The sequence below is a fragment of the Triticum urartu genome, chromosome 1A (assembly GCF_056163025.1).
Source record: "Triticum urartu cultivar PI428250 chromosome 1A, HENAU_Tu73, whole genome shotgun sequence".
In the NCBI taxonomy this organism is placed as follows: Eukaryota; Viridiplantae; Streptophyta; class Magnoliopsida; order Poales; family Poaceae; genus Triticum; species Triticum urartu.
The window spans coordinates 9531979-9544978 of NC_141873.1; the positions used below are offsets into that span (position 1 = coordinate 9531979).

Consider the following 13000-nt stretch of genomic DNA (forward strand, 5'->3'; position numbering starts at 1 on the left):
GAGGCTTTTGAGATGCTTATTGATTATCTCCGGACCCTGGAGGCAGCCTTCGACAACCTGGTGGACGACTTCGTGGCTGCCCGCATGGACTCAGTCCATGGCTGTGCCGCCAACAGGAGGGAGCTCCTGCCCACCGCACCGCCACTGACTTTTGTCTCGTCCTCAGCATCTTATGCACCTACTCGCCGCCTGCCTACTACCGAAGAGTTCAACCAAGTCATTGCGCCCACTCCAGCGCGCACTGCACCACCCATTGTGCCCACTCCTATTCGTGTTGTTCCGCCCCTGGCACCCGCTCCATCTACTCGACGTAGCACTACAAGTCTGGAGCCTATTAGTGAGGAGGAGCTCGAGTCCCCAGCCTCACTGCGCCTCGCCCTTGGCAGGGCCAAGGAGATCGTCAACATTTCCGACTGAGTACGCTTAGCCGTCATGCGATGTGCCGCTTTGTAATATATGTTTATAAGTTGTGAGAAGTAGCTTGTTTGCGCATCATGTAGGAACTGGAGAAGTGCACTAGCCTAAATAACATGTCAGGATTATGTACGCATATCCTGAGTGATGTATTGTATAATTACCGCCCGCGTGTAAGCACTGGTAGAAAAAGGGCCTTTAGTCCCGGTTCTGGAACCGGGACTAAAGTGTCGGTACTAATGCCCTGACCCTTTAGTCCCGGTTCAATCCAGAACCGGGACTAAAGGCCCTCCACGTGGCCGGTCCACCTTTAGTCCTGGTTGGTAACACCAACCGGTACTAAAGGAAATTTTCTATTTTTTTTTGAAATTTTTTTTGAATTTTTTTTTTTGAATTTTTTTTGAATTTTTTTGAAATTTTTTTATTTTCAAATTTCTGAATTATTTTAACCTCTAATCTCTAATCACCCCTCATCACTGCTCAATTTAATCTCTAATCACCCCTCATCATTCCAAATCATCTCACTTCCCGAACGGTCACCCATCCTCTCACTACTCCAGCCTGAGCACGCTTAACTTCCGGGTTCTATTCTCCCTCGTTTCCAAGTCTGCACTTGTTGTTTTCCTGACAATAGTAAGATGTCAATCCTATTAACCCTCAGGAATTTAGCTTGAGCATGAAGTCACATATTTCACTGTTTGAGTTTAAAACTATTGTTCTAAAAAACAATAATTTTTTAGTAACACTAATATTTCTTGAATAAGTAGTTTGACCATAGTTTGACTACAGTTTGACCATAGTTTGACCAGATTTGACCAAAATTTGAAAAAAGGTGAAATAATTATTTAATAGCACTAATATTCTTGAATAATTATTTAGTAACACTAATACTTCTTGAATAAGTAGTTTGACCAGATTTACTGAAAATTTAAAAAAACTGAAATTTGAGCGTAACTTTTTTTCCTTTTGGAATTTGAGGATTCTATAAATTTGCAAACAGGCCATAGGCGGTCTCCATCGGATGTAACTTTTCGAGTAGATGATTTTTCATATAAAAAACTTTTTAATCCGAGTTCGTATGCAAAAGTTATGCCCATTTTACAAATTCCAGAGAGATTTTGCAAATAAAGTCAAAATTCACATTTGCAAATTTTCCCAACAACTAGACCACATATCACATGGAAACTTATTTTCTTTTATTTTTTGACATTTCCATCATTTTCTTTTATTTTTTTTAAAACTGAAAAGGCGATCCACGGGGGAGGGGGGGTTATAGTTTGAAAATGGGACCTTTAGTACCGGTTCGTGGCACGAACCGGGACTAAAGGTCTCATCCCCATTAGTCCCGGTTCGTGCCTCAAACCGAGACTAAAGGTCTAATCTTTAGTCCCGGTTGGTGGCACGAACCGGGACCAATGGTTGTGGGCCAGGAGCGAGGCCCATTGGTCCCGGTTCATCCTACCAACCGGGACCAAAAGGTCTAAATGAACCGGGACTAATGCCTTAGCCGCACGAACCGGGACCAATGCTCACATTAGTCCCGGTTCTAGACTGAACCGGGACTAATGGGCTGAGCCGGCCTGGACCATAGCCCTGTTTTCTACTAGTGAACATATCGAAATAGATTTTCATTTTGTCAGAGAAAGAGTTGCAGAAAAGAAGCTGGACATTCGGTTCATTCGATCTCAAGATCAAGTTGCAGATGGCTTCACTAAAGCTTTGTCCACTAGACATTTCGAAGAATTTAAGCGTAATCTCAACTTGTCCAAGTTGTGATTATGGGAGGGTGTTACACAACATGATGGTCAGGTCCAAAGGGCGCTCCACCGCACCGGTTAGGTTGAGATAAGTCTCGGTCTAGGTTTGTTAGAGTATATGATTGTAATCTCTTCATCTCTATCTTATCTCTACTTTCCTTGTACCTCAAGATGTAATCTCAACAAACCTGTATGCTTATCAGGGATATGCCCCTGCCTATATTAACACGCAACCGTCGCCTTGAGAGAGGTACGACATTCTACAGTTAGCATGCGATAGGTGTGAGCAAGCCATTCAGGAAATATTTGTCATGTCATTTTTGTGAGTACACTGCAGAATCATGTGACCATTTGAGTTGCATGTTTAGTTTCGATCTCAGGAACAAAGTGAATGGAAACATTATGTTTGGCTGGAGGAGAACTCACACTAAAAGAGCTGCGAGAAGTGCATAAATCTGTGAGTAGTTGAATGACAATTGCATCTGCAAAACAGTTAGTCACCAACTTTCAAGAAGTAGAGATTAACATAAATTTTTTGTCAACTAGTTGTGGTCACGCGTGAGTGTCACCACTTGATCGGCAAGGACGAAGAGAATAGTCCAAGTCCTTTGAATCATGAAAAACAGGTGAAATCGAAATTGCTCACATTTATCTATGTTTTAAGCTCCCATCAAATGGCATTCACTTGAAGAAGATGCACACCAATTGTGAACAGATATTCATTTTCTTATCTTTATTCATTATACATTGCCGCCAGCCTGTTCTTGAAAGTAGTGAGCAGTCTTAAAACTATAATTGCATAAGGACAGAAAATACATTTACTTACTGTGTTAACAAAAATAAAAAAAAAAGTGCACATGAGTCCCACAAAAGCCATGTTCACTTACATATTTACGAAATTAACTCTCTACACATGGTGACAGCTGCGCACGCCCCCAATTTTTATCTCTCATTATTTTCGCAAATTACTTTGGACCATCAAAAATAACTCTCTAAAGAAAATATGTATCTCGAATGTTGGTGCCAGATTAAGATTGCATCCCCAGATTCAGCTGGACGGAGAACTCGCCAAAACTCAAACTAAGATCCCCTGTTTTGGATGCCCTGCAGGGGTGAATCACAACATTCGGATTGCTGCACCTGTAGTGTTTACCTGGACAATTCCAAGTTAATTTCAAGTCCTACATTGTAGAGAACTACTGCTCCTTGGTGCTTCGCCCCCTACTTGAAATCCCAAAACACCCACCAAAAGCGAAATTCTGGAGTGCTCCTTCCTAATCAGAGGTGTATGACCAACCTCTTGTAATTCTGTCTGGAAAGTACTCAGATCCAAATGGATGACTGTAACCTACAAATACAAATTAATTTTGTATCATTGCTTCACTTAACAGTGCTAAGAACCAGAAAAAGGAAGATGGTAAGTGTGTGGCACGAATGTTCCAACCTCATCAACCCTTCTCCCTTCAGCTCAATCGTCTCTTGAGCTTCATCTACACTAGCATCCACTCAGTCGATCCTTCTAGCTAGATGTCGTTTCGTAACCTGAATAGTGAAAAAACATAAATTTATTTTCTTGTAACACAGAGGAAAAAATATTGAAGTACAATACGATTATGCTCTACTGCACTTGGAAGCACAACAGTCCAAGCATAGTGCTAGTGAAATGGGTCCAAGGGCAAGAGACTTACATCGGCAGTGACTGAAACTACATTAAGACGGCTGCCAGCCACATTGCAAGCGTTAGATTGTTGTTGATTCTGAACCCACATTGTGTCACTAAGTTCCCAACCCTATAAATTGTTGCAAAATATCATCCAGTGCAGCAGAGGAAACTAAAATATCGATCAAATCAATTCTGTTCTCTAAAATAACTCTTTGGAACCAAAACCGAATTAAGCAAGAGATTACCTGAGGTGGTGGGAGCAGCTGCAGGGAAGTTGACTGTAGTAAGAAAAACATTAACCATAGTCAAACACAAGCATTAAGTGCTCTAAATTCATTTGGTAAAGATTAAAGAAGGAATTATTTTCAGATAAGAGGTTTGAAGAACTATAAGTAACATGCCACTGAGAAATCACTAATCGGCTTTGAAATTGACAACATTTTGTTCACTGAAGCTATACATATATAATCACATTCTTACCATGATCTTTTGTTTTCCTCCAATATTTCAAACAGATTGACAGAAACGGAATAGTGCATATAGTAAATTTGAAACTTCTCATATTACACTCACTTCTGCATCCTAGCTAAGACAAGTCATGTGATCGAGTACATACAGGCCTGGCTTATATATACTGCAGTCTTCGTTAGGATCTTGTTACATCCAGGTATAAGCGTGTGACATGTGTTTACTGTTAAGCATGAATTCAGGAGCCGTTATCATTTCTTTGTCATGTGAGTACACAACAAAATTGTGTGGCATAGTAGAGCTACTTGAATACAAATGACCATATGGTTTAATGGAAACAATATCATGAATAGCTTTGTAGTTGGGCGACGACAACTGCATGACAAAGAGTAGACATGGTCTTAGAATAGACAGGCAAATGCTAAATAGGTTTACCAAGAAACCTAAGATGTTAATGTCAGAAAATGAAGAAGCGTAAGATATTGGAAAAGTATAGTACGCAAATGCATGGCTCTTGGGATGTGTCTTGTGCCCAACATTCAGGCCACTGCTGCATTATCAGAATGAAACAGAGTCAGTTCTAGCTCCAGCTCACAAACAACAACACCATCCCACTTCTCAAACAGCTCAAATCTGTGACAGCGAAGCAAGACTGATTGCTCTGCATCTTCAGTTTCTAACTCACTTTCACCGAAAACCAAACCTTTCTCTTCCAGCGACACCGAAAAACACTTTCCTTGTCCTTATCACACTGGCAGGGATAACGAACCTCTTGCCAAAGCACCTGCACACCATTCCATGTACATAATGTCCACAGGAAAGCAGCATGGTTAGAGAACTAATCAGGTTAGCAAGCAACTACTCCCTCCGTTCCTAAATAATTGTCTTTCTAGCCATCTCAAATGGACTACAACATACGGATGTATGTAGACATATTTTAGAGTGTAGGTGCACTCATTTTGCTCCGTATGTAGTCACTTGTTGAAATCTCTAGAAAGACAATTATTTAGGAACGGAGGGAGTAGCTAGCAACTGTTGACTAGAAACAGTATCCACATGCATGCATATAATCTGATCTACTCTAGAGAAGTGGATGATAAGCTACCAACAGAGCAGGAGGCGCTTCAGGTTAATTAACTGAAGAAAAAAAGGATACAGTCTGACATTAACTAGCTGCTAGTACAGGCATAGAGCAGAGACACAGGGCTCTCCGGAGTTTGTGACAAGCAAACTGCTAGTATGCAAACCATAGATAACAAACACTAAAAAAAATCCTTGAGAGGAAGCCGTTTACCCCTGCTTAATTTCTGTGTGCAAACCATAAACTGAAGCCGTTTACCTAGGCCTGAATTTGCCTGGCCAGAAGTAGTCAAACTATAATTCTCAATCACACGGTCAGTAAGTTCTACTGCTGCATTACTCAACAGTGAAACAAAGTCAGTCCTGAACAGCAACGTTCCATTGATAACAAAGCTCATGAAATAGACCGCCATGCCAAAAGGATTTTCTTCTGGGCCAAACATTTTTGCCAAAGCAAAAGTGAAAAAGAATTCAACTCAGTTTGGCGATTAGGTGAGCAATTTTAAGTCTCCTTTTGTGATTTTCTATTCTATACTCCCCTTTCCAAAAAAATTTTTTTTGCTATTGTTCCCCTCTGAAAAGGAACAAAAGAAATCTGAAGATGAAGAGTTGACGGCTTGATACAGCTTTGGTAATACTCCCTCCGTCCCAAAATTCTTGTCTTAGATTTGTCTGCATACGGATGTAGTATTAGGTACATCCGTATCTAGAAAAATCTAAGACAAGAATTTTTGGGATGGAGGGAGTATGTGACAAGCATACTGTTACACGCACTAGAGTTTTCATCCATTACCACCGTACGTAATCAATAATCTTTTTTTTTGCAGTGGTACGTAATCAGTAATCAGTAACGGGGTGGCCACAATGGCTTGGCAACCTGCAAGGAAGTAAGCTTTGTTGTGGAGCATTACAAACAATACTATAGAAGCAGAGCACCGACGGGCTACATGTGCCCGCAAAGATAATTAACACTACAGAAATCCTTGAGAAGAAACCATAAACTAAAGCCGTTTAACTAGGCTTGAATTCACCTGGCCAAAAGTAGTCAAACATTAAGTTCTACTACTGCATTACTCGGAGCGAAACAGAGTCAATTCTGAACAGCAACATTCCATTGCTAAAACAGCTCATAAAATAGACCGCAGTTCGGTTCAAATCTGCAACAGCCAAGCAAAACTCACCTACCATACCTTTTTTTTCGCGAATACGCAAGATGCGTATCATTCCATTGATAGGTAGAAAACAAGAGTGACAGGGTTACAAGGGTATCACCGTACCACGTACACAGAGCTGGCGTGGAGAGGTGGTACATGAGCAGGAACAAAAGGGGGATGCTCGGCCCCAACTAGCTACCTACGCATCAGGGTGGCATAAAGTTTGCTATGTCCTTGGCACCGGCAGACGCCCATGCCCGAGCGTCATCCTTGATGACCTGAAGAAGGTGCGAGTAGAGGGGTGCATGTGGTCGAAGATGCATGCATTGTGATGACGCCAGATGGACCACGCCGTGAGGAGGGCGAGGGAGGCAAGTCCTTTCCGCATGGCCGCAGGAGCCCGGCTAGTAGAATCAGCCCACCACTCGAGGAAGCAGTCATTGGTGTCCGGAGGAGGGATTGGCAGCCGGCACCAGGCGAAGATCTCATGCCTGATGGTCCGGGAGAATGGGCACTGCAGGAGAAGGTGATCTAGGGTTTCCAGCACTTGGTCACAGAAGATGCAGCGGTCATCGTGCGGCAGACCATGTAGTGCGAGGCGGGCGGCAGACCAACTGCGTCCTGGCTTGCGAGCCACGCAAAGACACGGATCCGTAGGGAGCCCACGTGCACCAGATGAGCTTCCAATTGGGCGCGAAGGTGGAGCCAGCAAACAAGGCTCGGTAGCAGGAACTCGCAGTATAGATGCCCGAGTCAGTCCACTTCCAGCGCAACACATCAGGGTCAAGAGATAGAGTGACGGGCTGCAGGGCGCGCCAAAGCTCGACGTATTGCACCATCGCAGCCGGCCCCAAGGCACCTTGGATGTCGCCCACCCAGGCTCTGTTGTGGAGGCCCTGAGCAACGGTCGTAAGACGGAGAGCATCCCGCCGCCGGAGAACCAGCTCGCCGTCATAGAACGTGAGCGAACGCAGCTGCAGATCGGCGGCGTACAATACGTGCCATCTCTCGTCAGGTGTGTCGCCCTGTGTGTCGCGTGAGCACGACGCGCGGTGTGCCATCTACCCAAGAAATGAAGCTAGAATGCATATAATACCTTTTCCCGGTGGAAAAAAATTAACAAGTCATTTGGAAACTGGCGTCCATGATCCTCAATATCAGGTTGCCTGTCCAAGCTGGAAGGAATATATTCAAGCATCCCATCATCTTGCCCAGTTGCAAGAGCTCGATGCGGAGTAAGGTGAGAATCCATACTTTCCAGATTGAGCCAATGTTTTCGAGTCGATAAGTCGACGGGTCGCTCGGAGGGGGCGACTCTAGACTAGTCGTGACTAGTCTAGACTCACGGTAGACGAGTCGACACGGCGACGAGTCGACGTGAGTTAAGCAGCACAGTCAGGGGAGGAGCACAAGTGCACAGCAGCAGCAGCAACCAGGGGAGGAGGGGAGGAGCACACCACCAGCAGCAGTAACCAGGGCCAACTGAGAGATGGGCCACTAGTTATGCACTTCCCTGTGGCCCAAAAGCCCACCTAGTAGCTATATCTCCTCCCGTGACCTAATCCACCATCCACACTCCCTCCTCCCTCACCACAGCCGCCACACATTCTGCTGCCACTCTCTTGCCACCAGTCCACCACTCCTCCTCCCAGCGATGGATCTCTCAACTCCCCCGCAGCAGCTCTCTTGCCACCGCTCCTCCTCCCAGCCCGCTCCTCTTGCCGATGCAGCTTCAGCAGTAGCAGCGGGGCGCAGAAGCAGTAGCAGCAGCAGCAGCGAGGCAGCACAGCAGCATCATCAGCAGCACGGCGGCGGGAGAGTGCTCCGGATCCAGCGCTGCCTCGAGTCGTTCGACCCAAAAACCGCGACTAGTCGTGACTAGTCGAGACTAGTCACGCGAGTCGCTCGACTCATCCCAGGAGTCGAGTCGAGAGGCTGAGTCGGCCCTGGAACTGCGACTCGTCGACTAGTCGAGCGACTCGAAATCCATGGATTGAGCAACCGGTCCATTAAAGGAACCATTTGAATAACCTACAAAGCACATTACAAATTAGTCATGGTCTTCCTTTCTCCTAGGCAAGTATGTATTGAGATCTATAGAGATTTGCATTCAAAGTAATAAGTGAATAGGCACCAAAATAATATGTCCATATTTTCCAGTTTGAGCAAGCAGCAATTGGTTCATTAAAGAAACGATATAAATAACCTAGAAAGCACATCACAAATTAGTCATGATCTCCCTCCCTTCAGGCAAGTGTGTATTGAGATCTAAATAATAGCAGGCACCCGACCTTTAAGCACTTATGTTGCATGTTGCCTCATATATGCAGCTCAAATACTGTAAAGACAATTTAGTTGAGTAAACAATGGTATGATCTATATGCTAAATCTGGTGAGAAAAGTTGTAGTAAATCAGACACATGAATTGTTTCCCACTTTCTGATAAATACAACTGCTTATTTATTTTCCTGCACATTATCCTAAACATAAGAACCAGCCAAATCATATATAAGTTTTATCAAGATAAATATTATCAGAGAAAATGCACTCGATTCAAAAGATCCACCAGGGCCAGCTTTTGCGCACATACAAATATCAACTGAAAATTTAAAATGCATGAAAGCATCACTTAGTTGAGGAATTAACTAAACAGGGTCCATTGAACAGTGGATTGAATATAATTATGGTGGTGTATTTCGTCAGCAACCTGCTCAATACAACTTTCAAATGATATAGCATTCCTGCTAGATGGCAATCAGCCACTACATTCGCAGTATGATGAGATGATTTTTTTTTCCAGAACAGAGCAATAATATGCTTGACAAACAACATGATGCAGAAGGTGCTAATGAATAAGAACATTGATCACACATAATAAATCCTAGTTGCACTATATAATTCCTACAAAACGAAACACGAGAAATAACAAGTTTGAATGCTGAACAGTAATCAGGAAGAACAAAATTGGCACAGAGATAAGTTCAATTTCCTCTGAAGCAAAAAAGAATGGTCACAGAGAAGTGGCAGTACAAGATTGACAGTTGAAGATTGCTAAATTTACAGCAAACTGAAAGAATGTTTCTGCATATTTATTTCTAAACATAAAAGGTTAAGCTATCCTATATCTTACAGGTACTTAAGATGTGTAACAACAAATTAAACTGAAATGGGAAGGTGATACTGACTAGGATGGTATATGTAGCATTCCTTCCTGCTAGGGAGAAACCAATCACTACATTTGAAGTACCAGATGTGATTTTTCACAGCACATTGCAGGAAATTAATAAGCATGGAGAATGGAAAGAAGACCACTCTCTGGGCTCGAAGCTGCGGAGTACAACAACTAGGCTAGGCTAGGGGAACAAAAAAATTATGCAGCCTCAATCTAGTTCACCTCCTCTCCTCCTCCTCCCAAAGTTGAACCACAACACTGTCCGGCCAAACCGCTCTATCTCATCTCGCTAAATTCTGCGTGAAAATGGAGGTCAGAGCGGAGATTTGGGGGCAGGAACAAAATTATCCAGTCTCTATCTAGTTCACCTCCTCCTCCTCATAAACGTCGACCACAGCAATCTCCGACCAAACCGCTCTGTCTCACCTGGCTGATTTATTAGGAACCTGCGGCAAATGGAGGTTAGAGCGGAGCGATTTGGGAACATGAAGGTAAGGGGGAGCAGGAGATTAGGGGTGAGGAGTACCTTGAGCGGCGGTGGGAGATGGTGGCGGGCGGTATGGGGGTTCCGAGGACGCGGAAGGTGAAGGCGCCGCCGATTGAAGCCGGTGCTGATTTTGCCCGCCGCCGCGCTTGGCCTGCTGCTGCCGCCGCCGCCGCCATGGACGGACGCAGGAAGAGGAAAATAGAGATGCAGAATCGGCAAAATGTGGGCTGGGCTTGTGATATTGGCTTTGGGATCATTTTCTTCAGAAACAAAAATAGAGAATGGAACAAAAGCGAAAGGGCCCTACTGTGTTGTGTACTCTGCTGCTCCACGGGCTGGGCTTGAGATTCGGCTTTTACGTTTTCTCGAAACAAAAAGTAGCAATGATAATAAGTTCCCTAAAAAGAGTAGCATACTCAAAAGAAAAAGTAGCAATGATAAGTGATGAGGATGGAATCGAATTCTTCACATGAAAAACCATCTCTGGCTACATAAACGTTTTCGTATTTTACGAAATACCTAAATGATATGGCTTCTTTCACTTTGTGTCGTCGTCTTCGTGCACTTATGTGAAACTTTCCTTTGACTCGTTCTAGCATTATTATGAGCTCAAAATCAGCACTAACAAGACACATGGTTGGTCAAGTCGCCTGCTATGGACGGTTCTCCATGTGCTCCATGAAGGGCGACGACAGCACCAGGATCACAACGAGGGATTCTTGGAATGTTGATCGTTCGGGTCCAATGACCACTTTGTGTGTCTAGGGGGAATCGCAGTGAATGACCAACGTTGGTTAATGTCAAGCCCCCAAAGTCTGTGAATGGGTGTGCTCCAAGATGACTACAACTTCATCACCAAGACGACATGCCCTATCAAGAAGCCGAGGAGGGGGGAGCTGATGAATGCCCATGTCGTGGCCTACTTCCTTCGTCGTCCCCTCTTCCCACTCAAGGAGCGGATGGAGCTGACATGGGTGCACAAGTGACCCCTACCAGGATAGGACCCGCAAGCAGTGGCGAATCTAGCATGACACTGTAGGGTAGGCTTAAAACATAAAGTTCCTAAGTCCAATTAGCTGCATTGCATTTGTTGCATGTACGTAAAGCACCAGAATATACTTGTCAAGTGGTATGTTTAGCTTAAATTGGAATTTGGAGGGTAGGCTTAAGCCTATTGAAGCCTCACTAGTGGAATCGCCACTACCCGCCGCAAGTTATTCGGTTTGCTTCCACTCATGCCCTCCTTATCTATACCTACTACCTAGTAATAAAGAGGATATTGCTTCTTGCGGTACGTCACGAAAATTGTCCTCAAAATTGCAAAATATTACCTACCAACACCAAGTGATAAAAAATGTTTCACATAGGGGAATCCCCTGCCTGGGCCAGCCCATGCAGTAGGGACCTCCTATACTGCACTCTGCGCGCTTGGAGAAGACGCAGCGCGCCCTTTTGGGCCAGGGCGACCTGATTTTAAATTTCATTTTTTTTATTTTTTATTTTTATTTTCCGTTTTTGTTTTTCTATTTTAAATAATTTGGGACTTCAAAAATTTCCGATTTTTTAAAAAATGAGACTTTTGAACTAAAATGTTTGTGAATAAAAAAATGTTTGTGATTTTATAAAAAATGTTTTCTTATTTAAAAAATGTATGAAATTTTGAAAACAAATGTGCAAGAAATAAAATAATATTCAGATTTTTTTAAAAAAATTCATATATTAAAAAATGTTAATGAAATTGAACAAAATTTTGCCAATTCAAAAAAATGTTCATGAATGAAAACATATCCTAAAAATTTAAAAAACTGTTCGTGATAAATTCCCTTTTCCCGGGCCCAGGTCCTTCATGAGGAGAAGGCTGACTGCATGTAATCTGGCACAAAATAATATGAGCTTAGGATTCGCTTGGATATCTCTTGACAGACCAAAATAATACCGAAAAAGGGTTTCCCCCGCTTTGTATACAAAGCAACCAACCGAACATCTAATGATAGGTGCTGGGGCGGAAACAGCACAGTCACGCCCAAAAGAAAAGAAAGAGAAAATACAAGAGAAACTAATGCCAACAACGGCGGATTGACAAAAACGAAGAAGCCTCGTGGCCGCTGCACCCACAGGAGATCGCCCATCAAGCTCCGAGCTTCCGAAGCGCCGGTACCAATCAGCACCTCCAAGAAGGGACGCGACGATGACGACGCTGCTGCCAAGGGTTTCCCCCGGTACGCTGTGAGGAGAGAGGAAGGGTAGCCCCGATGCCCTTCAGGAAGGTCCGACGGTACCCACAAGTGCCACCACGTCAGTGTCGGCCAAGCCAACAGAGATTTCTCCCGATCCCAACCACCACCTCAGGCACTCCAGAGCTCGCCACCAAACAGACCCTCACCCTGCGCCAACCCGGTCACGAAGCTTCTCACACCGTCTCACCACGGCGCCGTGAAGCATGGTCCGCACAAAGAAGGAGAGGAGCCGGGACTAGGGCAGCAGCACCGTCGGCACGTGGGAGGGCCTCACCTCCACCGTCTCGACGGTAGCTGACCGGACGCAATAGCAGGAACATACCAGGCCCGTGGCCGCACAGGCCCGGCCGGGATCCCCGAGGCCCGTAAAGTTCCCGCCTTCGCGCTGCAGCCGGCACGCCGTCGACGCCGCCGCCCCATTCCAAGCTGCTCCCCTGCCTTCCCGCATAGAGAGCCGCCAAGTGGAAGCACCAGCACCACGCGCGCCGCCGGCCACCACCACCAGGTCGCCGGACCGCCACCAGCCGAGCCGCACCACCACCGCACGCCCACGACGGAGGGGAACCAC

At 44.8% G+C, this 13000-nt stretch overlaps 2 long non-coding RNA genes across 4 annotated transcripts; both read right to left on the reverse strand.

Moving 5' to 3' along the window:
- Positions 1–2994: 2994 nt before the first annotated feature.
- LOC147988272 (uncharacterized) lies at positions 2995–4180 on the reverse strand. Its single transcript, XR_015606039.1, has 4 exons — positions 4080–4180; positions 3860–3961; positions 3616–3713; positions 2995–3519 (listed from the first exon to the last, which is right to left on the reverse strand). It is a non-coding gene; the product is annotated as an uncharacterized LOC147988272 (long non-coding RNA).
- Positions 4181–6227: 2047 nt separating this feature from the next.
- Positions 6228–10450, reverse strand: LOC147988273 (uncharacterized). 3 transcript variants are annotated; one of them, XR_015616244.1, is made up of 4 exons: positions 10235–10450; positions 10077–10154; positions 9931–10004; positions 6228–8567 (listed from the first exon to the last, which is right to left on the reverse strand). It is a non-coding gene; the product is annotated as an uncharacterized LOC147988273 (long non-coding RNA). The 3 variants fall into 3 exon arrangements; XR_015616243.1 differs by lacking the exon at positions 6228–8567 and having other exon boundaries at positions 9490–10004; positions 10235–10449; XR_015616242.1 differs by lacking the exon at positions 6228–8567 and having other exon boundaries at positions 9490–10154.
- Positions 10451–13000: the final 2550 nt, after the last annotated feature.